The sequence below is a fragment of the Bos grunniens genome, chromosome 20 (genome assembly GCF_055505025.1).
Source record: "Bos grunniens cultivar Pamir isolate PY7600 chromosome 20, Bosgru_T2T1.0, whole genome shotgun sequence".
NCBI classification, from domain to species: domain Eukaryota; kingdom Metazoa; phylum Chordata; class Mammalia; order Artiodactyla; family Bovidae; genus Bos; species Bos grunniens.
This window is the reverse complement of record NC_141184.1, coordinates 21,012,427-21,037,356: the sequence shown is the minus strand read 5'-3', so window position 1 is coordinate 21,037,356 and position 24,930 is coordinate 21,012,427. Positions and strand designations below refer to the sequence as shown.

The 24,930-nt window shown below is 35.7% G+C and overlaps 1 protein-coding gene and 1 long non-coding RNA gene across 3 annotated transcripts in view; both read left to right on the top strand.

Moving 5' to 3' along the window:
- The window catches only part of LOC147350153 (uncharacterized), a 35,511-nt gene extending 24,885 nt beyond the window's left edge, over positions 1-10,626 (top strand). Inside the window, exons 2-3 of the long non-coding RNA XR_015149189.1 lie at positions 2,716-2,855; positions 9,105-10,626. This is a non-coding gene — a long non-coding RNA (uncharacterized LOC147350153). The remainder of the gene's footprint in view (positions 1-2,715; positions 2,856-9,104) is intronic.
- The window catches only part of CDH12 (cadherin 12), a 1,181,755-nt gene that overhangs the window by 454,612 nt on the left and 702,213 nt on the right, over positions 1-24,930 (top strand). The window lies entirely within an intron of this gene.

The window sequence follows — 24,930 nt, the reverse complement described above, 5'->3', positions numbered from 1 at the left end:
TATGATGCCTGTCTGTGGAGTGCTTGACTCAGGGCCCAGCATATAGCAAGTATCCAAAGAATTGAATTAATGGACAGCATATCTCTTAATAGAAAGTTATCACTAGCTATCTATCCCTTCAATTGACCTTTGAACAACACTGCATATAGGGGCATCTCTCTGCTTTCCATAGTCAAAATTTTGCATTAACTTTATAGTCAGTCCTCCATATCCAAGGTTCTGCATCCTGGTACTCAACCAACTGCAGATCACTCAGTACCATTTTCTCTGATCTTACTTCTATTCTCACATAAATGTGCAATAAAACCTTCATATTTTATCTCTACATTTAGTTTTCCAGAATAAAAACATGTTTTCAGTTTTTTGTGAAGCCAGATGTGGCCATGTAACTAGTTTTCAACTGGGAAAGAAAACAGAAAGATGGTGCCTAGCCTTTGGGCCTCTGTTAGAAAGGATACACGCTTTGTTATTTTTTCTCCATTCATCATGCTCCTGCAACATTAGTGTAATGGCTTGACATCTAGTTACTATCTTGGATCATGAAGACAAGAATCACACCCTAGGGATGATAGACCATAAACTAGAAGGATGTTTTCATCTGTGAAGGCTTTTAGCTGCAAAGTTGCTACACCATCTGTGGATAACCTGTCTCTATTTACATTTACATGAGAGTTAAGTTTTGTCTTATAGACAGTTTGGGGATATCTGTTTCTTAGACCTAAACATAATTTTGAACAGTATAAGCACATTTTGTATGCCAACCATTATTTTCTTTTTTTTTTTTTAATTTTAGTTTATTTTTTAACTTTACAATATTGTATTGGTTTTGCCATATATCAAAATGAATCTGCCAGAGGTATACATGTGTTCCCCATCTTGAACCCTCCTCCCTCCTCCCTCCCCATACCCTCCCTCTGGGTCGTCCCAGTGCACCAGCCCCAAGCATCCAATATCATGCATCAAACCCAGACTGGCAACTCGTTTCATATATGATATTATACATGTTTCAATGCCATTCTCCCAAATCATCCCACCTTCTCCCTCTCCCACAGAGTCCAAAAGATTGTTCTTTACATCAGTGTCCCTTTTGCTGTCTCGTATACAGGGTTATTGTTACCATCTTTCTAAATTCCATATATATGTGTTAGTGTACTGTATTCGTGTTTTTCTTTCTGGCTTACTTCACTCTGTATAACAGGCCCCAGTTTTATCCACCTCATTAGAACTGATTCAAATATATTCTTTTAAATGGCTGAGTAATACTCCATTGTGTATATGTACCACAGCTTTCTTATCCATTCATCTGCTGATGGACATCTAGGTTGCTTCCATGTCCTGGCTATTATAAACAGTGCTGCAATGAATATTGGGGTACATGTGTCTCTTTCGATTCTGGTTTCCTCAGTGTGTATGCCCAGCAGGGGGATTGCTGGATCATAAAGCAGTTCTATTTCCAGTTTTTTAAGGAATCTCCACACTGTTCTCCATAGTGGCTGTACTAGTTTGCATTCCCACCAACAGTGTAAGAGGGTTCCTTTTCTCCACACCCTCTCCAGCATTTATTGCTTGTAAACTTTTGGATTGCGGCCATTCTGACTGGCTTGAAATGGTACCTCATAGTGGTTTTGATTTGCATTTCTCTGATAATGAGTGATGTTGAGCATCTTTTCATGTGTTTGTTAGCCATCTGTATGTCTTCTTTGGAGAAATGTCTATTTAGTTCTTTGGCCCATTTTTTGATTGGGTCATTTATTTTTTGGGAATTGAGCCATAGGAGTTGCTTGTATATTTTTGAGATTAGTTGTTTGTCAGTTGCTTCATTTGCTATTATTTTCTCCCATTCTGAAGGCTGTCTTTTTACCTTGCTTATAGTTTCCTTTGTTGTCCTGAAGCTTTTAAGTTTAATTAGGTCCCATTTGTTTATTTTTACTTTTATTTCCAATATTCTGGGAGGTGGGTCATAGAGGATCCTGCTGTGATGTATGTCGGAGAGTATTTTGCCTATGTTCTCCTCTAGGAGTTTTATAGTTTCTGGTCTTACATTTATATCTTTAATCCACTTTGAATTTATTTTTGTATACGGTGTTAGAAAGTGTTCTAGTTTCATTTTTTTACAAGTGATTGACCAGTTTTCCCAGCACCACTTGTTAAAGACATTGTCTTTAATCCATTGTATATTCTTGCCTCCTTTGTCAAAGATAAGGTGTCCATATGTGCGTGGATTTATCTCTAGGCTTTCTATTTTGTTCCACTGATCTATATTTTTGTCTTTGTGCCAGTACCATACTGTCTTAATGACTGTGGCTTTGTAGCAGAGCCTGAAGTCAGGCAGGTTGATTCCTCCAGTTCCATTCTTCTTTCTCAAGATAGATTTGGTTATTCGAGGTTTTTTGTATTTCCATACAAACTGTGAAATTATTTGTTCTAGCTCTGTGAAGAATACCGTTGGTAGCTTGATAGGGATTACACTGAATCTATAAATTGCTTTGGGTAGTATACTCGTTTTCACTATATTGATTCTTCCAATCCATGAACATGGTATATTTCTCCATCTATTTGTGTCCTCTTTGATTTCTTTCACCGGGGTTTTACAGTTTTCTATATGTAGGTCTTTAGTTTCTTTAGGTAGATATATTCCTAAGTATTTTATTCTTTTCATTGCAATGGTAAATGGAATTGCTTCCTTAATTTCTCTTTCTATTTTCTCATTATTAGTGTATAGGCATGCAAGGGATTTCTGTGTGTTGATTTTATATCCTGCTGCTGCTGCTGCTAAGTCACTTCAGTTGTTTCCGACTCTGTGTGACCCCATAGACAGCAGCCTGCCAGGCTCCACCATCCCTGGGATTCTTCAGGTAAGAACACTGGAGTGGGTTTCCATTTCCTACTCCAACGCATGAAAGCGAAAAGTGAAAGTGAAGTCGCTCAGTCGTGCAACTTTACTATATTCATTGATTAGTTCTAGTAATTTTCTGGTGGAGTCTTTAGGGTTTTCTATGTAGAAGACCATGTCATCTCCAAACAGTGAGAGTTTTACTTCTTTTCTAATTTAGATTCCTTTTATTTCTTTTTCTGCTCTGATTGCTGTGGCCAAAACTTCCAAAACTATGTTGAATAGTAATGGTGAAAGTAGGCACCCTTGTCTTGTTCCTGATTTTAGAGGAAATGCTTTCAATATTTCACCATTGAGGATAATGTTTGCTGTGGGTTTGTCATATATAGCTTTTATTATGTTGAGGTATGTTCTTTCTATTCCTGCTTTCTGGAGAGTTTTTTTTTTTTTTTTTTTGCTTTCTGGAGAGTTTTTATCATAAATGGATGTTGAATTTTGTCAAAGGCTTTCTCTGCATCTATTGAGATAATCATATGGTTTTTATTTTTCAATTTGTTAATGTGGTGTATTACATTGATTAATTTGCGGATATTGAAGAATCCTTGCATCCCTGGGATAAAGCCCACTCGGTCATGGTGTATGATCTTTTTAATGTGTTGTTGGATTCTGATTGCTAGAATTTTGTTAAGGATTTTTGCATCTATGTTCATCAGTGATATTGGCCTGCAGTTTTCTTTTTTTGTGGCATCTTTGTCAGGTTTTGGTATTAGGGTGATGGTGGCCTCATAGAATGAGTTTGGAAGTTTACCTTCCTCTGCAATTTTCTGGAAGAGTTTGAGTAGGATAGGTGTTAGCTCTTCTCTAAATTTTTGGTAGAATTCAGCTGTGAAGCCGTCTGGACCAGGGCTTTTGTTTGCTGGAAGATTTCTGATTACAGTTTCAATTTCTGTGCTTGTGATAGGTCTGTTAAGATTTTCTATTTCTTCCTGGTCCAGTTTTGGAAAGTTGTACTTTTCTAAGAATTTGTCCATTTCTTCCACGTTGTCCATTTTATTGGTATATAATTGTTGATAGTAGTCTCTTATGATCCTTTGTATTTCTGTGTTGTCTATTGTGATCTCTCCATTTTCATTTCTAATTTTATTGATTTGATTTTTCTCCCTTTGTTTCTTGATGAGTCTGGTTAATGGTTTGTCAATTTTGTTTAACCTTTCAAAGAACCAGCTTTTGGCTTTGTTGATTTTTGCTATGGTCTCCTTTGTTTCTTTTGCATTTATTTGCCCTAATTTTTAAGATTTCTTTCCTTCTACTATCCCTGGGGTTCTTCATTTCTTCCTTGTCTAGTTGCTTTAGGTGTAGTGTTAGGTTATTTATTTGACTTTTTTCTTGTTTCTTGAGGTATGCCTGTATTGTTATGAACGTTCCCCTTAGGACTGCTTTTACAGTGTCCCACAGGTTTTGGGTTGTTGTATTTTCATTTTCATTCATTTCTATGCAAATCTTGATTTCTTTTTGGATTTCTTCTGTGATTTGTTGGTTATTCAGCAGCGTGTTGTTCAGCTTCCATATGTTGGAATTTTTAATAGTTTTTCTCCTGTACTTGAGATCTAATCTTACTGCATTGTGGTCAGAAAAGATGCTTGGAATGATTTCTATTTTTTTGAATTTACCAAGGCTAGATTTATGGCCCAGGATGTGATCTATCCTGGAGAAAGTTCCGTGTGCGCTTGAGAAAAAGGTGAAATTCATTGTTTTGGGATGAAATGTCCTATAGATATCAATTAGGTCTAACTGGTCTATTGTATCGTTTAATGTTTGTGTTTCCTTTTAATTTTCTGTTTAGTTGATCTATCCATAGGTGTGAGTGGGGTATTAAAGTCTCCCACTATTATTGTGTTATTGTTAATTTCTCCTTTCATACTTGTTAGCATTTGTCTTACATATTGCAGTGCTCCTATGTTGGGTGCATATATATTTATAATTGTTATATCTTCTTCTTGGATTGATCCTTTAATCATTATGTAGTGACCTCCTTTGTCTCTTTTCACAGCCTTTGTTTTAAAGTCTATTTTATCTGATATGAGTATTGCTACTCCTGCTTTCTTTTGGTCTCTATTTGCATGGAAAATCTTTTTCTATCCCTTCACTTTCAGTCTGTGTGTGTCCCCTGTTTTGAAGTGGGTCTCTTGTAGACAACATATGTAGGGGTCTTGTTTTTTATCCATTCAGCCAGTCTTTGTCTTTTGGTTGGGGCATTCAACTCATTTACATTTAAGGTAATTATTGATAAATATGATCCCATTGCCATTTACTTTATTGTTTTAGGCTCGAATTTATACACCCTTTTTGTGTTTCCTGTCTAGAGAATATCCTTTAGTATTTGTTGGAGAGCTGGTTTGGTGGTGCTGAATTCTCTCAGCTTTTGCTTGTCTGAGAAGCTTTTGATTTCTCCTTCATATTTGAATGAGATCCTTGCTGGGTACAATAATCTGGGCTGTAGGTTATTTTCTTTCATCACTTTAAGTATGTCTTGCCATTCCCTCCTGGCTTGGAGAGTTTCTATTGAAAGACCAGCTGCTATCCTTATGGGAATCCCCTTGTGTGTTATTTGTTGTTTTTCCCTTGCTGCTTTTAATATTTGTTCTTTGTGTTTGATCTTTGTTAATTTGATTAATATGTGTCTTGGAGTGTTTCGCCTTGGGTTTATCCTGTTTGGGACTCTCTGGGTTTCTTGGACTTGAGTGATTATTTCCTTCCCCATTTTAGGGACGTTTTCAACTATTATTTCCTCAAGTATTTTCTCATGGTCTTCCTTTTTGTCGTCTTCTTCTGGGACCCCTATGATTTGAATGTTGTAGCGTTTAATATTGTCCTGGAGGTCTCTGAGATTGTCCTCATTTCTTTTAATTCGTTTTTCTTTTTTCCTCTCTGATTCATTTATTTCTATCATTCTATCCTCTAATTCACTAATCCTATCTTCTGCCTCTGTTATTCTACTATTTGTTGCCTCCAGAGTGTTTTTGATCTCATTTATTGCATTATTCATTCTATATTGACTCTTTATTATTTCTTCTAGGTCCTTGTTAAACCTTTCTTGCATCTTCTCAATCCTTGTCTCCAGGCTATTTATCTGTGATTCCATTTTGATTTCAAGATTTTGGATCAATTTCACTATCATTATTAGGAATTCTTTATCAGGTAGATTCCCTTTCTCTTCCTCTTTTGTTTGGTTTGGTGGACATTTATCCTGTTCCTTTACCTGCTGGGTATTCCTCTGTCTCTTCATCTTGTTTATATTGCTGAGTTTGGGGTGTCCTTTCTGTATTCTGGCAGTTTGTGGAGTTCTCTTTATTGTGGAGTTTCCTCACTGTGTGTGGGTTTGTACAGGTGGCTTGTCAAGGTTTCTTGGTTAGGGAAGCTTGTGTTGGTGTTTTGGTAGATGGAGCTGGATTTCTTCTCTCTGGAGTGCAATGAAGTGTCCAGTAATGAGTTATAAGATGTCTGTGGTTTTGTAGTTACTTTGGGCAGCCTGTATTTTGGAGCTCAGGGCTGTGTTCCTGTGTTGCTGGAGAATTTTCTTGGTATGTCTTGCCCTGGAACTTGTGGGCCCTTGTGTGGTGCTTGGTTTCAGTGTAGGTATGGAGGTTTTGATGAGCTCCTGTCAATTAATGTTCCCTGGATTCAGGAGTTCCCTGGAGTCAGGGTTTGGACTTAAGCCTCCTGCTTCCAGTTATTGGTCTTATTTTTGCAGTAGTCTCAAAACTTCTCCTTCTATACAGCACCATTGATAAAACATCTAGGTTAAAGATGAAAAGTTTCTCCACCATAAGGGTCACCCAGAGAGGTTCACAGCATTACATGGAGAAAAGAAGAGGGAGGTGGGAGTTAGAGGTGACCCGAATTAGATGAGTTGGAATCAATAGAGGGGAGAGCGGGCTTACCAGTAATCACTTCCTTAAGTGCACTCCACAACTGGACCACTTAGAGATGTTCACAGAGTTATACAGAGAAGAGAAGAGGGAGGAAGGAGATAGAGGTGGCCAGGAGGATAAAAGAGGGGAATAAAAGCAGGGAGACAGATCCAGCCAGTAATCAGTTCCCTAAGTGTTCTCCACTGTCTGGAACACACAGAAATTCACAGAGTTGGGTAGACTAGAGAGGGGTTAGGGAGGAGACACAGGCGACCTGGTGGAGAAAAAGGAGAGTCCAAAGGGGGAGAGAGCAGTCAAGCCAGTAATCTCGCTCCCAAGTAAAAAATGGGTATTGAAGATTGGATTCTTAAAGGTACAAAATTGGTAACAAATACCTAAAAGCAAAAATTAAAAATCTAGAGTACAGTTTGGAATTTCAAAAATGCAATGTTAAAGAAAAGAAGGAAAAGAAAGAGAGAAAAAGAGAGAGAGAAAAAAAAAAACAATTTTAATACTGGCAAGAATACTGGAGTGGGTTGCCATTTCCTTCTCCAGGGGATCTTCCCGACCCAGGGATCGAACCCAAGTCTCCTTCATTGCAGGCAGATGCCCTGAACCATTATTTTCTATATGTTTTTTGTATTTGATTATATATATTTATGATGTAATAAATAGGGTACATTATAGCCTTGTAAAGCAGACATATCATCAGTTTACACAAAAGAATCCTACCTATAATCATTGGAGGACTTCATGGAAAGAAGCAGTGTCTTAAAGTTTTTAAAATTCAATTTTCCAAATGAAAATCAATTTACCTACTGAGTGTATGCAGGTACTCTAAGAATATAAAAAAGATAAGGAAAAAGAAAAAAATGAGCAAATAGAACACAAGCTCAGAAGTGGTTTTAGTTTTATAAGTAAGTGGTCTAGTTCTGATAGAAATTATTTCATTTTTCCCATGAAGAGTACAATCTTTCTAGGAAAAACTGATAGTTACTTAATATTCATCTATGTATCCAATTATTCATCTCTCAGAGAGGGAAAAAAAAAGAGGGAGAGAAGTAGAAACACAGGGGAGAGAATAAGGGAAGAGAAGAAATAGAAGGAGGGAGAAGAAAGTGAAGAAGTTGAAGAAAGGATGAAGTTGAGGTGGGGATGGGAAGAATGAAGGTAGAGTAAAGAGTTTCAGTCTATGAAATGTCAAGATGAGTTCACTTAACCAGGAGGTGCATCAGGAAAACATCCAAACCCTTTAGAGTAGTTTTGTCTAAAAGTCCCATTTTCCCTATTTTGTAAAATGAAAAAATACAAGCTAAGAATGACTGTGGTTCTATGACTAACTATAAAGTAGAAAAAATAATAGACTGTAATGACAGAAGGCAATTTATCCAAGAACAGATTGATTTTCTATAAGTAAGTTTATCTTTATCAGAAAGGCCAGAAAAGTAAACAAATGTATCTTATATTGTTATTGATTCACATCATTTTCATATTAGTACTGAATATTTATTTATATCAATAAATATTTAGTTAGATTTAAGTAGGGCTTTCCTGGTGGTTCAGACAGTAAAGAATCTGCCTGCAATGAAGGAGACTTGGACTCTATCTCTGGGTCAGGAAGATCTCCTGGAGGAGGAAATGGCAACCCACTTCAGTATACTTGCCTAGAGAATTCCATGGACAGAGGAGTCCAGAGGGCTACAGTCCAACAGGAGTCAGGGAGTTGGACATGATTGGAATGACTAAGCACTAGCACTAGCTCTAGAATATTTGTGGCATATTGACTTATTAGTTTGTGTTTTATTTATCTCAACAACTTTCCATCCTATAAAGACAAATAGAAAGGTTTTTCTAAACATGAAATGAATATAAATGAGCCATATGTATGATTCAATATTATATGTGTTTATAATTTTAAGAACTTATTTTATTCTTTAGTAACAAACAAAAAATAATAGTGTGTAAAAGAAAATAGATTAGAAATACTTGTGGGACCAAGTTGAAAAATGACAGGATAAAATGATTTCTGTGCATTTTGCATGACACTCGTTATTCACAAAATTCTTAACAGACGTGGAAAGAAAACAGGCCTTTGCTTACATCCTATTTACTGGGATCTCCTTGAACAAAGCAAGACATAGGTTCAAGTTCAGATAGAATAAGACCCCACTCACTGATACATGGCAATTCAGTTCAGTCGCTCTGCCATGTCCAACTCTTTGCAACCCCATGAACTGCAGCACACCAGGCCTTTCTGTCCATCACCAAATCCTGGAGTTCATCCAAACTCATGTCCATTGAGTCAGTGATGCTAATCAGTCATCTCATCCTCTGTTGTCCCCTTCTCCTCCTGCCCTCAGTTTTTCCCAGCATCCGAGTCTTTTCAAATGAGTCAGCTCTTCGCATCAGGTGGCCAAAGTATTGGAGTTTCAGCTTCAACATCAGTCTTCCAATGAACACCCAGGACTGATCTCCTTTAGGATGGATTGGTTGGATTTCCTTGCAGTCCAAGGGACTCTCAAGAGTCTTCTCCAACACAGTTCAAAAGCATCAATTCTTCAGCAGTCAGCTTTCTTTATAGTCCAGTTCTTACATCCATACATGACTACTGGAAAAACCATAGCCTTGACTGGACAGACCTTTGTGACAAATATGCTTTTTAATATGCTGTCTAGGTCGGTCATAACTTTCCTTTCAAGGAGTAAGCGTCTTTTAATTTCATGGCTGCAATCACCATCTGCAGTGATTTTGGAGCCCAAAAAAATAAAGTCAGCCACTATTTCTACTGTGGCTATTTGCCATGAAGTGATGAGACTGGATGCCATGATCTTAGTGTTCTGAATGTTGAGCTTTAGCCAACTTTTTCACTCTCCTCTTTCACTTTCATCAAGAGGCTCTTTAGTTCTTCTTCACTTTCTGCCATAAGGGTGGTGTCATCTACATATCTGAGGTTATTGATATTTCTCCCAGCAATCTTGATTTCAGCTTGTGCTTCTTCCAGCCCAGCGTTTCTCATGATGTACTCTGCATATAAGTTAAATAAGCAGGGTGACAATATACATGGCAAGAAGGTACCTAATCTTTTAACATAATGTGTGATGATGTGGGAATTGCACATAAAGTTATGTAATACCTGTTCAGGTGGGACACTTGTATGAAGGAAAAGCACATACATGTAACTGTGTGGCAAGTTGAACTAGGCATTTTTTTCATGTAATCTAATTTTTATTTGATACAATAACTGACAGAAATATAGTAATTCAGACTGCTTTAGTTTGTGGATATTTTATGAAAAATGGATGAAACAAGCCTATATATTTAAGGAAGACAAATGACTGTCCTTGTGACCAGTGACAAAATTTGAGCATTCAAGCACCTGTGAGAATTTGAAAAAACTTGTATGTATAGCACAAGCTTGAGAGCATCTCAATATATAAAGCTTTTTTTATTATATCAGTAGTAATATTAGCAAATGTTATTTTATGCTATATAAGGAAACATCAACATTTTTAAATATGCATTACTTAATGACCACTGTTCTCCAAGTGATCAGTGTATGATATTTAATATTACAAAATCATGAATGAATAAATATCTATTCAAACTGTAAGATAATTGAATCAATTTTAACTTTGTAGAATCCATAATCTATCATCTTTTGAGTCATTATCAAAGAAGAATATGCACAATTATCTGAAAACATTGTTAAAATACACTTCTGTTTTTCTACTATATATTAATATGTGGCTGAGTTTTACTTCAACTATGACAACAAATCACAAAAGTTTGAAAGCAAAAGTGTATATGAGAACCAGTTGTATTCTATTTAGCCAAATATAAAAGATTTGTAAAATATGTAACCAAGGCCATTTTTGCACTACAATTATTTTGTTTTGGAAAATAAAGTAATTTTTAATCAATTAGCACATTGCTTATTAATGTTTCAGATGAATTGATTTTAAGATCCGTTCTTTTAATATTCAATTACTAAATAGCATGTGATATAAACACATACTGAGAAGTTCTTTGAGGACTGAAAAAGTCTTATGAGAATAAAGATTTGAGGACTATAGCTCAACACCATTGTTCTCTTTGGTCCATGCCTCTGCCCTTAGAGAGGACAATTTTTATTGAGAAATGACCCACATTTGCAGCTGAAGAGACTTCTAATCATGACTATACAAGATATAAAGTTAAGACCAGAGAGGCCTGTTTTAATGTCCAACTGTCTTATTCCCTTTCAATCTAAGATGACAGGACAGCTCCCTTAAAAATTTTGCAAATTTCCAACGTGAGTCTATTCCATGACCTAAAAGCCATATTCATGTTCTTTGTAAGATAAGAGGCCTCTGTAATCTTTGGTGACCAGACTGCTGTAAATAGAAACCTTAGACTTTTAAAAAGTTTTCTGCTCTGAGAGACTGTGTCAGTCAATGTTTTAAATTTTTTAGGGATCTTAAAAAGTATATTACAGCCACACTTGGTTTCATCTTTAACCTGATGCCATTTGTACTTTCTGCCTTGAAAAATGGGAATTAAGAAAGGGTTTATGTTTTCAGCCTCACTCTAATAGCTCATTTTTCTCTCTGTACATTATCATGCATAGCTTATAGCAACCGATTGATGCTTTTATCACATTCCAAGAAATCATCTTACCAAGGTCTACTAGTATATTATACTCACATTTCCTATCTTCAAATATACAACAGGACATACTTTTCCCATTTGCTGCTAAACTATATGATGTGTGTCATTATTTGTGTTTTGTTTTAATTTCTTTTTGCATTTTCAAGTCTTTGCTAACAATTCCTTTGATTTTTTCCCATGGCTTCCTTTTTTTTTTTTTTCCCCCAAACACAAAACCTGATTCCAAAGCTAGTAATTTTAAGAGTTTTTTTTTTTTTTTTTTTTTTTTTTACAACAGTGCACTACTCCTAGAACCAGTTTCTGTAACAGTAAGCTTATACTGCATAACAAATTATACTTTTACACTTTTTAATTATTTACATTGCTATTCAGTCTGGCTTGGGTGGCTTTACTTATTTGTGGGCCACTGCACTTAGCAGAGCAGCCCTATTTTTAACTGAGTATATGGGCCATTTGTCCTCATCCTTTAGCAGATCAGCCTGAGCATATTGATGGTATTGGCAAGAATCAAAAATAGCAAAAAAGAACAAATCCCATTGTGGAAATTCATCTTTGCTACTGTCATTTTCATTAATGTCTCATTGAACAAAGCAAATCATATGATTTGTTCTAAAGTCATAATGAAAGGCAAAATTTTACAGAGAAGGATATGGACACAGGAAGGGAAGAATCTGGCCATCTTTGCAACCCACAAAGAAGAGATACTGATTTTGAAAATATTCCTACCATCATTCTTTAATACTGTGGACAACTTGTTCTTTTTAAAACTTCCAACTGTGGGTCAAATTTTAAAAGCAAAAATGGAGTGTTAATTACTTCATTTCTGTTGTTTCTTATGTGTTTAATGAAAAAACATAATATATAAACAGATCATTTATTACATAATATACTTTCAAATATAATTTGTTTATGTATGTCAATAATACTACATGAACTATTTAGATAGTGGGTGAGAACTCAAACCATTTTAAACATTTTACTATTCTTATATTATTTTCATAGAAATGTATAGTCTAAAAAACTCAAAGTATATTTGCAATGGATATTTCTGTGTGTCCATATGTGAGCTCAGGGATATTTTACTAAGAGAAATGGCTTACCTGAGATTTGTCTTCTGATGCTAAAGCAATGTATTAGTTACTAAAATAAGCAGGCTTCATTGTATTATATGGCTCTAAGAGATATTAGTAATTTATTAAATAAATAAACAGAAAATATTTTAAAATGATTTCTTTAAGCTTTTCACTCTTATATATTAAATTTTTTTTTTTTTTGGTTTATGAAGTAAATTCAGAAAAACTACATTCCATTTGGCTTCTAAAATTTAATAATTGAAATGCAATAATCACAGTTCAAACTTCAATGCTAGAATAGTTAATATGCAATATGCATTTTGTTTCTTTATTGACTCAGTGATTCAATGGAGAGACCATATGTATTGATTATTTAGACTTATGTCTGCAGACTTTAAATAGATTTTAATTCTATATGTTTTTGCTGCTTAATAACTCAAATATTCCTCCTTTGAAAAAAGCTTATAAATGTGAAGTATGTTCATGTAGGTACACACATAAGTTATATACATAAATTATCTGAGTATAAATTATTTTCCTTGAATTTTGGAAATAAGTATAATTAATCTGAAGCCTAGGAAATCTTTAATTAAACGGTATTTGACAATTAAAAAGTATAAAATTTTAGTGATCTATGGAAAGAGACATTAAAGTTCAACATTCAGAAAACTAAGATCATGGCATCCAGTCCCATCACTTCATGGCAAATAGACGGGGAAACAGTGGTAACAGTGGTGGACTTTATTTTCGGGGCTCCAAAATCACTACAGATGGTGACTGCGGCCATGAAATTAAAAGACACTTACTCCTTGGAAGGAAAGTTATGACCAACCTAGATAGCATACTGAAAAGCAGAGACATTACTTTGCCAACAAAGGTCTGTCTAGTCAAGGCTATGGTTTTTCCAGTGGTCATATGGATGTGAGAGTTGGACTATAAAGAAAGCTGACTGCTGAAGAATTGATGCTTTTGAACTGTGGTGTTGGAGAAGACTCTTGAGAGTCCCTTGGACTGCCAGGAGATCCAACTAGTCTATCCTAAAGGAGATCAGTCCTGGGTGTTCATTGGGAGGACTGATGTTGAAGCTGAAACTCCAATACTTTGGCCACCTGATGTGAAGTACTGACTCATTTGAAAAGACCCTGATGCTGGGAAGACGGCCCAGAGGGATGGTATGGGGAGGGAGGAGGGAGGAGGGTTCGGGATGGGGAACACATGTATACCTGTGGCGGATTCATTTTGATATTTGGCAAAACTAATACAATTATGTAAAGTTTAAAAATAAAATAAAATTGGAAGAATAAAATAAATAAATAAATAAATAAATCCAACATGTTGGCTCTCTAAAAAAAAAAAAAAAAAAAGATTGAAGGCAGGAGGAAAAGGGGATGATGAAGGTTGAGATGGTTGGATAGTATCACCAACTCAATGGACGTGAATTTTGGTAAACTCCGGGAGTTGGTGATGGACAGGGAGGCCTGCTGTGCTGCGATCCACCCCGTTGCAAAGAATTGGACATGACTGAGCAACTGAACTGAACTGATGTAAAGAGACAGAAAATATTCCATTTGCTATAAATCCAGAAAACTTCAATTCAGTTGGCATTATTTTTCCAAAATAGTGCCATCAACATGCCATCAACATATCAAAAATTTCTGAAGAAAGTTAAGAAACCAAAAAAAAGAAGGAAAAGTTAAAAAAAAAATAGTAGCACACTGATAGATAATGTGAAGGTATGTGTTCAGTTCAGTTCAATTCAGTCACTCAGTCATGTCTGACTCTTTGTGACCCCATGAATCGCAGCACGCCAGGCCTCCCTGTCCATCACCAACTCCCAGAGTTCACTCAAACTCACGAAGGTATATGTGAACTTGGGCAAATTCTGGGAGATGGTGAGGGACAGGGAGGCCTGGCGTGCTGCAGTTCATAGGGTCTCAAAAAGTTAGACATAACTGGATGACTGAACAGCAACAACAAATGCTAAGGTAATGTAAAGAATGTTTTAAAACACATCTTTGCCTTAAGCTCACAAGCCATAGCTATTATTGTAGAAATTTTCATCACAGATGCTTTCCTTCTAGAGATGCCTCTGTGGAGAAGTTTACTGTGATCTTCTTATTGGTGAATCTTACTCCCTCATGTGCTTTCTTAGCTGTCTGATCACTCTTTTCTCTGTAACACTGATCTCTCAGTATGCTTCCTAGCACTCCATTCTTGTTTTCCTGAAACTTTTCTAGGCAGTCATGCTTGTTCAGGTTCTCCCCCTTTGTTTTCTTATGCCGCAGGACACTTTGAATTCAGTATTTTCTCCCCTGAATTTTCACTCCATACATAATCCCTGGGGGATATTTTTTCTTTATGAAGTTCCAAGAATTAATTACATTACGATGATTCCCAAGTCTATAGAGCTAGGTTCAAATTTTTCCCAAAGTAGAACTACTAATTAGGTAACAGTAGCAGAGTTGTCAATAAAATATTGAATGAGATATTAAAAAATCCAGCAAGAATAATGAAGTAATAATTATCTTTCTAGAGGAATTGATGTTAATGTAAGACAAAAGCTAGGATGATAGCTGATGTCTACCAGGATGTAGGCTTGAAGGAGCATTACTTTGATGATAGAGCATTTTACTATTTTGATGAAAACAGCTGGAAGGAGGGAAATATTGAAAATACAATGGACTGTAAATTACAAATGGAATAAAATTCCTACAAAGGAAAGAAAGAATAGGAGCATATCACACAGCTGGAGAAACTGGACCTGAGCAAAAAGAGGTGCATCATTTTCTTAAAAACAAAAGGGATTAAAATTTTAAATGACTGCTTATATAAAGCTTTTATTATAGACCAAGAGTAGGCATGGATTTCTCATGCTCAATACTAGGCATATTTTATAATGTGATTTTTCCCTCATTTAGCTATGTCACATTTCCCATCTCAATAATGAATATAATAATTATATTTAATCATTTTCAATTATTGTTAAGGTTATAAAAATGGGAAACCTACAAATAATCTATTTATAACAATATAAGTCATAATTAAGCAACTATGTGGTAAATAAAATGTAGATTTTAGCTTATATTTTTGAGGCAGCTTTGATATTTACCACAGTATTTTTATGTACTATCATCCTATTCAGAATAACTTTCTATGAAGATAAGAGAGCAAGGAACGGATCAACATCAATTCAACAAGTATTTCATTAGATAAGGACTTCCCTATGGCTCAGATGATAGAGTCTGCCTATCATCTCGCAGTGCCTGAGACCTGGATCTGATCCCTGAGTCTGGAAGAAGTCCTGGAGAAGGAAATGGCAACCCACTCCAGTATTCTTGCCTGGAAAATTCCATGGATGAAGAAGCCTGGCAGGCTACGATCCATGGAGTCCCAAAGAGTCAGACACGACTGAGCAGCTTCACTTCTTTTTTTTCTTTCATTAGTTAAACATATACATATTTTCAAAATATGACTCAAAATTATTTTAGTATTGCAAGCTTTTCATAATAGGAAATTCTAATAGTTAACTATCAGTGGCCCTGTAAAAGAAACTGAAAAACATGCACATATTTCTGAATTGCAATAGAACATTGAATTCTAATTCAATTAGCTATATCATATGGACCCAGGTCGAATTATGTGTATATTTTAATAGTAATACTACATGAATACAGTCATCAGTATTTCATTTTAAACACAACAGTTTGTTTTTATCTCTATTGGAATTGTGGAAGCTAGCTGCTTCTTATACATAATAAAGATTGGAAAACACCATCAAAGGAATACTGACTTATGCATAGTAAAGATTGGAAAACTCTGGCCAAATGAATCCTTTTCTTAGAAAGTCTATGGAAATTTCACACTATTGATGTGTGCCTACCATGGGGATGAAGAAAGACATTTTAAATTAAAAACAACCAAGGTTTAAAAAAAGCACAGTACGTTATTCTGCATATTCTATTAATATTGTCACTTGTCAACTGAATAAGGTGACTGTCTTCAAAGAAGAAAGCCAAAATATTTTAACTGAGTAAACATTGGAATACAGGATTCAATCATCATCCAATTAGCCTAACCCAGCCATTACCTCAACAGATAATGCAGAGTATCCCTGAAGTCTTCCTGAAAGTCACATACCCCTATCGTCTAAAGTCATGATTTCTAGGTGATATAGTGGCAAAATATACACCCACCAACACAGGAGAAACAGAGATGAGGGTTCGATCCCTGGGTGAGGAAGATCCCCTGAAGGAGGAAATGGCAACCCACTCCAATATTCCCACCCTTCAATCCCATAGACAGAAGAGCCTGGTGGGCTACAGTCCATATGGTCGCAGAGTGGGACATGACTGAGTGACTGAACCCATAGGCACACAAAGTCATGATTTTTCAAGAAAGCTATGTAAGAATCAGGACTCTCATATTAAAGATCACATAAATTGAAACTGCTTTGCCTCCATTTCTCAAATATATCAACAAAAACATTGAGTCAAAAATATGTAAGTTAAAAAGAATCACACTTCAATAATAAAAGTGAATAACTTTCATTGATTTGAATACTAGAACTTATGTACTTTTTAAATTTTCCTCAAGGAAGAAATAATGTTTGAAAGTAGTGACATAGATGACTCTTTTAAGCTTAAATTGTGCTGACCAATATATCCTTGATATTGCTGTCTTTGTTGTTGCTCAGTCACTCAGCCATGTCTGACTCTTTGTGACCCCATGGAATGCAGCACACCAGGTTTCCCTGTCCTTCACTATCTCCGGGAACTTGCTCAAACTTGTGTTCTTTGGGTCAGTGATGCCATCCAACCATCTCATCCTCTGCCACTCCCTTCTCCTCCAGCCCTCAATCTTTTCCAGCATAAGGGATTTTCCCAGTGAGTTAGCTCTTTGCATCAGGTGGCCAAAATACTGGAGCTTCAGCTTCAGCATCTGTCCTTCCAATGAATATTCAGGATTGATTTTCTTTGGGGTTGACTAGTTTGATCTCCTTACTCTTCAAGGGACTCTCTGGAGTCTTCTCCAGCACCATAGTTTGAAAGCATCAATACTTTGGTGCTTATCTATGGTTTAAATAACCTGATGAAGTTTACCTAGATGGTCTGCAGATCTCTTGGATGAGTTAGAAAGATGAAGGTATAAATCCTGTCTGTAACCATCTACTAATCATATGTGTTGAGCTAATGGCATCAATGAACCCCAATTTATCATCTATAAAGTGGAGATAATAATTCCTTCCTTTTTGATACAGTATAATAATTACCAGTAATACATAGTCACAGAAATGTGTTGTCAGTTGTTAAAATAAATCTATTAATAGAGAAAAGTTTATACTATACAGAATATTTCATATATTTTTAGATCATTGTGAATTGATTTTAATAAATGAAATTCAGTATTTTAATATCTCCTTTTTTTGCTATCTTTTCAACAATATATCTTTCTCTTTGGACAAGTTTACTTCCAAAACTACTTCACAATCACAGGTATCAACATTCAGTCCCCTTTAGCTTTATCTTGCACTTCAGATTCCATCTTTCCTCCTATATCCATTTTTCTTTCTATTTCTTATCTATTCTATTTTTTTCATAACTGACCAAGTAGAAAAGCAGGTTGGTGTGGCATGTTCAAAATCTGGTGCCTATAATACTACTTCTACCTTCAACTTTCTTTTCAGCAGCTGCTGTTTCTCATCTCTCAGAATTCTATTGCATGAAATCTAACATGTACCATTTCTTCTTTATCCAAGACGGATTTTTTTAGCCATCATTTTTCAAACCTAGCATTACTTTTCTTCATTGGAAAGATATACACACTTTCATTGTCTGCCATTTTTTTTCTGGTTATATGCTAAATGAAATGTCAGCTTTATTTAACTGTTGAGCCAAATTTTAATAAGAGCAGCAATAATCATATTATCATTGTTTTCATAAAATAATTATAGTGTACACCTTGGCCATATTTACTATGTAGCAGCCACTTATCTAAGCATTTAGCTTTCAGTTGTGAAAAAGCACTGCTTGACTCAGACATTCTTCCCTAGAACTACCACATTGCAGTCTCAAAACCTTTAATAATACCATGCTCTGGGCAACTGCTACCAACAGCTCAGCAGTAGTATGCAGGCTTTTGTCTTCTGTCCTCTCAAAAGAATAAAGCCTGTTTGTTCTATTTCAATGGTTCATCACAGCAATAAGATTTATTAATATTATATAAGGGACATTGAGTGGAAACAATAGATTCATCTTCAACTATAGATAAAAAAGGAAATGCAAACCAAGATTGAAGCAGAAGGGGTTTTTATTTGGCAGTTAACATGGATTTTGTCAAAAGAAAAAGAAAGGAGACATGACTCTCATTTTGTCCCTTAGATTTTAAAATCAATATGCTGTGGTATTCTAAACCAATCAATAAGTTTCATCTTTATCTTTGTAGAATGCAATGCGTTTCAATGAATTTTTCTAATGGGGAAATAAGAAACATATATAAATAAATAAAACCTGAGGTAGAGTTTTCTTTTTTGTTTTGTTTTTAGTTCATAAACACTCTTTGGATATCGGCCTAGAGACTAGAAGTATGCTGTGTTACAACTGTGTACCTCAGAGAAGCAAACTAACAAACAGAAGAAACCACATGTGAGAGGGTTTTCAAAGAGGAGGAGACAAACACAATTTTCTAAAACTCAAAGAAGCTTAGCTGCTATGGAAGTCCTTAATACAGAAAACGGAGTTCTAAGACTGTACTTTCTTATTCTTTGAGAACTTACATGAGACTTTAATGCTCTTTTTTTTTTTTTTTCCTTACACAAACACTACCTTGAAGCAACTGTAGATAACCCTGCTGCTGCTAAGTCACTTCAGTCGTGTCCGACTCTGTGCGACCCCATAGACGGCAGCCCACTAGGCTCCTCTGTCCCTGGGATTCTCCAGGCAAGAACATTGGAGTGGGTTGCCATTTCCTCCTCCAATGCATGAAAGTGAAAAGTGAAAGTGAAGTCGCTCAGTCATGTCCGATTCTTAGTGACACCAAGGACTGCAGCCTACCAGGCTCCTCATCCATGGGATTTTCCAGGCAAGAGTACTGGAGTGGGGTGCCATTGCCTTCTCTGGTAGATAATCCCTAGAGATGTATTTTTAGGTACTATATGTGCAAATAGTTTCTTGGAGCTTTGTTAGTGTATTAGTTTAAATAAACTAGCCTATAGTTTATGGTTTAATGCTTTCAGTATAGGTAAGCCAGTATGGCATAGTAAGGAATACTGATAGTACATATTCAGATAAATTATTATCTCCTGGAAAAAAAAAGTCTTTACAACATTATTTAGTGGAGATAAAATCTATTACCATTGTTGAGGAAAAGTAAGGTAAATGTCGAAGAATAATTTTACTACTTCAATTGGTCATCATTTTAGGGACTTTTTGTGATAGTCACTCAGTGGTATCCAACTCTTTGCCACTCCATGGACTGTAGCCCTCCAGGCTCCTCGGTCCATGGAATTCTCCAGGCAAGAATAGTGGATTAGGTTTCCCCAGGGGATCCTCCTGACCCAGGAATTGAACCCAGTTCTCATATTGCAGACATGTATTTTACTACCTGAGCCACCAAAGAAGCCCTTTTTGGATGTGGTAAAATCTGTTTCTTCTGTTTATTTTGATTTAAATGATGTTGGGTTTAATTTAGCAGTGTTGGCTGCAGTATAAATATATGCATGTTAATTTATATGTAAATAATACATTTGTACATAATATGGATATATGATATACTTTTTCATATATAATATACAATTATAAATAATCAATCCATATTGTATGTAATATATCGAATTTGTGTATGTATAATGAGAATCAGCCCTGGGATTTCTTTGGAAGGAATGATGCTAAAGCTGAAACTCCAGTACTTTGGCCACCTCATGCGAAGAGTTGATTCATTGGAAAAGACTCTGATGCTGGGAGGGATTGGGGGCAGGAGGAGAAGGGGATGACAGAGGATGAGATGGCTGGATGGCATCACTGCCTCGATGGACGTGAGTCTGGGTGAACTCTGGGAGTTGGTGATGGACAGGGAGGCCTGGCGTGCTGTGATTCATGGGGTCGCAGAGTCAGACACGACTGGGAGACTGAACTGAACTGAACTGAATATATAATTTGAATCTTAGAATGCCCATTGGTAGTGAGTTGAAGTTTCACTACTACCACCTCTGTTAATTCAGGGAGTAAGGTTGGAAGATACTTTGAAGAGTGTGTTAAAAATGACTTTGGTAGCCAAAAACTTGTACATTGAATAGTTGGCCTGCTTTGAGATCAGTTATTTTGAAACACAAGCACGGGGCATCTTTCTATGCTAGATTATCCCTTATTATAGTGGTGGAGGCATTGATTTCAATTATAAACACCATTTCTCAAATAAAAATTATCTCTGAAACTCTAAGCCATCTGTGGTTTCTTATCTTTAATAAGTTAGCTTCTTTAATTCTTGGGCTTCCCTGGTTGCTCAGCTGGTAAAGAATCTGCCTGCAATGTAGGAGACCTGGGTTTGACTCCTGGGTTGGGAAGATCCCCTGCAGAAGGGGAATGCTCCCTACCCCAGTATTTTGGCCTGGAGAATTCCATGGACTATCCATGGGGTCACAAAGAGTCAGACAAAACTAACCAACTTTCACTTCACTTCAATCCTTAATTTTTACAGATACTAATATAAAAAAATGGAAATCTCCACTCTGCTATCCAATTTTTTCACCTGTGCTAACTTAGTGAAGATAATGTCTACCTAGTCCACGTTACTGTCGATACCAATAACTAATGAGGTTTTACATTTTAAAAAATGTATGAAAACACAAAATAAAGTTCTTTAATATTGAAAAAACAACATAAAATTCTACCTTATTAAAAAAAAGTTAGACTATAAGGATTTGATGGAGGACAAAAAATTATGATGTGCCATCCTTAAACTCACAATTGGTGGAGAGATAGAGAAGGACAAGAAATTTACATATAGTATGGTAAGTGGAATGCAGATATATGAAGCTTGTACTACATGGCAATGTGATTGAACCTGTAGTTTAAATTTTAACAGAGAAAAGAAAAGGTTTACCAAATAAAGGACCAGTAATCCGATCGTTTTGGTACGTTAAATGAAAGAAAAAAAGGATAGAAATTATAAACAGAGGGAACAATATAGACAGGAGTTTTATAGAACAAAGCAACCCAGTGGATTTGGTGTTATTAAAGTGTAGAGTGCACATAATTTGAGAGATGATGTAGATCACTGGTGAAGGACATGTAGACAGGTAAGCATAGAAGAGATCACGACAGTCTCAGGCAGAGAGCCATGAGAAAAGATTATTTATTTATTTATTTATTAGGTAATCTTATAACCAGTCATGGGCTTCCCTAGTTGCTCAGTGGTAAGGAATCTACTTGCAATAGAAAAGACATGGGTTTGAGTACAAGGTGGGAAAGATCTCCTGGAGAAGGAAATGGCAACCGACTCCAGTACTCTTGGCTGAAAAATCCCATGAACAGAGGAGACTGATGAGCTACAGTCAATGACATCACAAAAGAGTTGGACATTAGTTAGGGACTGAACAGTATGTGCATTGATGTGAAAATCTGCTGAGAGATCAAGGCTGATTTATTTTTTTCTCCTAGTGGAAGTCCTTAAAAGAGAAAAACCACTGAAATCAAAGTTTTTAATTCTCTTTTTACTTAGGATTAGGTAAATGACCACAGTCAGGTATGAATTAAATAATAGCATTTGCTCTGATTCATATTCTTTCATGGCTACTGCTTTTCTTCTCAATATGAGTTTGTTCCAAGGCTATGATCATATGCTTGTTATAAGTTCATTATAGGTATTTGCTGTTTTCATTGTTTAATCGCTAAGTAGTGTCTGAATCTTTGCAATCCCATGGAACCCAAGAGGCTCCTCTGTCTGTGGGATTTCTCAAACAAGAATACTGGAGTGTATTGCCATTTCCTTTTCCAGGGGATATTCCCCATCCCAGGACTGAAACCCTGTCTGCTGCTTGGCAGGCAAATCTTTACCACTGAGATACCAGGGAAATACCCATTATAGGTATATGTTCTTGCAACTCTGTTAAATCTCTCTATCTATCTATATGTACACACACACACACTTCAAAAAGTTGTTTGCTAAATAATCAATACTTAACAAACAGGTATGACTTTTCTGTTTTACCACACAGTTTCTACTATCAGCCGTTCTGATCTTGTTCTGAATATCTTCTAAATGTGTTTGTTGGATCACTGTTTTTGCACAAAGCTGCATTTTATAATCTCATTACCTTTGAATGGAAATAATGATATCTTTTGAGGGGCCCTCAGCTTTAAACAAATCCCAGATTCAATAACCACAAACATTTTAAAATCTAAGTATTCTTTGTAAACTATGGCTCAGGAAATTACAATTAACCAGTTTACCTTTAATATCATATGGGTGGCATTTTGATGCCAGTAACTGCAAATTAGGGTAGTAGGAAGATAAAGAGACTGAGAAGACCTAGTGATGAGTGATGATGCTCACTAGTGCACTTCAGCTGGCTATTAATTAGACAGTGTTACCTCCTAAAGGTTTAGTTTCTAATCAAAATAGTAGAAAAACGAAGTCTTGACTTTCCAAACTAGTAAGGCTATTGTAAACATTAAAATTAAAATACAAATAGATTATCTTTATGATAGCATTTGTAACCTGCAGTGATAATTAAATATTTAAAAATGTGTTATTATGGTGTTGGTTTTGCTTTTGTTTTTGCAACCTTATGATTCATTAGTTTGGTTTGTTTACTGCAATTCCTTTTTCATTATTAAATTCTCTTGACTGTAACTAAATTTTTTGAAAGACATCTTTATTTCCCACTCTGGCTACCATCTTTTTCTGTCTCAGGCAACATGATTAGGATTTGAACTTTTTTTTTTTTCCATTAAATTTCTATCATTGGCCTAATATTGGAGACCAGTCCTTTGCTTCTGCATGGTAATGTATGAGAACTTTCAAGATTTCAGAAATATGTTCCAAGAAAATATTTTCAGAAAGCTGAATTAATATTGTAAAAAATTTGGAATTTTGATTACTCTCAAAAACATTTATTTAAGTATATATACATATATTTTCCAGTTTATATTCCTAGTGCCATAGAATCAAGTTACTGAGGGGGCAAATTAATGAAGCTAATAAGTTACATAAGCTAACCTTAGAAAATAAATTGCTACTATCTTGTAAGCAAAATAATCATTGTATGTATTTGACATATAAATATAAAATGATGCAAGGTATTTAACTTTAAAATATTCTTCATAGATAAACACTCATTATCACATTTAATAGTTTGTAATATCTTATAATTGTTAAAATGCCATGCTGGTGTTATTGAAAATGCACAGGGCAAACATAGAAATACCGGCATGCCTCTAATTGCAAAGCTGTTTTCTCAAACACACACTTTATTTGTAATTATTCTTTCCATACTCATTTCTACAGGTATTTTACTGTATAATACATCATGTTAAAGGTCTAGTCATTACCTTGATGCATGAGATTCATTTTACTGTTGAGAAAGGCATGGCTGTTAGAGCAATTTTAATCAAATACATAATTTAGGCAAGCATGTAAGCACATTTTTTCTACACATTAAGGTCTTATGATGTTGCTCCTATGTATTTTAACTAATAAAACAATAAGAAATGAGCAAAAAATGGCAGATTGCTTTATTAGAAGGATAAAATTAATTGGGAAGTGCAGTCAAGTTTATAAGACTGTTCCATGTCTCTCTTACCTTTGGCACTGAATTCATTGCATTCAGCATCTTTGTAGTCATTCCTCCTGTATTTGAAGGTAGCACATGTTTTGAGCCTAGTAACTCTCAGCCCATTTCCTCAATGTAGAATCTCAGACTGATAACTTGCCCTCATTCTGTTCCATCTCTTTCCCTTTTGGTCAAAGTTGCTAGTGTTTCTTCTGTATGGCATTGTCAAAAAAAATGTGAATTTTCCTGTGTATGTTGAGAGGAACCACATCATTAGAAAGGGGATTGTGCATAAATCCTTCCTAAATAATCCTGTTTCTATTCCTAAATTGTCCTAAGAAGGTTGAATGTATCTTTGAATCACACACCTGATCACCTCAGGATGATTTTCCAGCTTCACACTTTACTCGATCTCCAGAGCACACTTTACAACAGTGATTTCTTAGTTTTAACAATCCAGATGAGCTAAGTATCTTCCACATCAAATGTGGATTCCTTCTTGCTAGCAGTTCCTTTCTCAATTTATCTCTTTCCTTTCACACTTTTAATATATTTAGTAAGGAAAAGCCAAGCCTCAGCTTCATCACCTTCCTTAGAAATCTCTCAGATTAATGTCCAGTCTCATCACTTATATCTGACCACTGAACATCCAACAGTAGAAAACAATTCAGCTCAATTTTCTGAAACTTTATAAAAAGG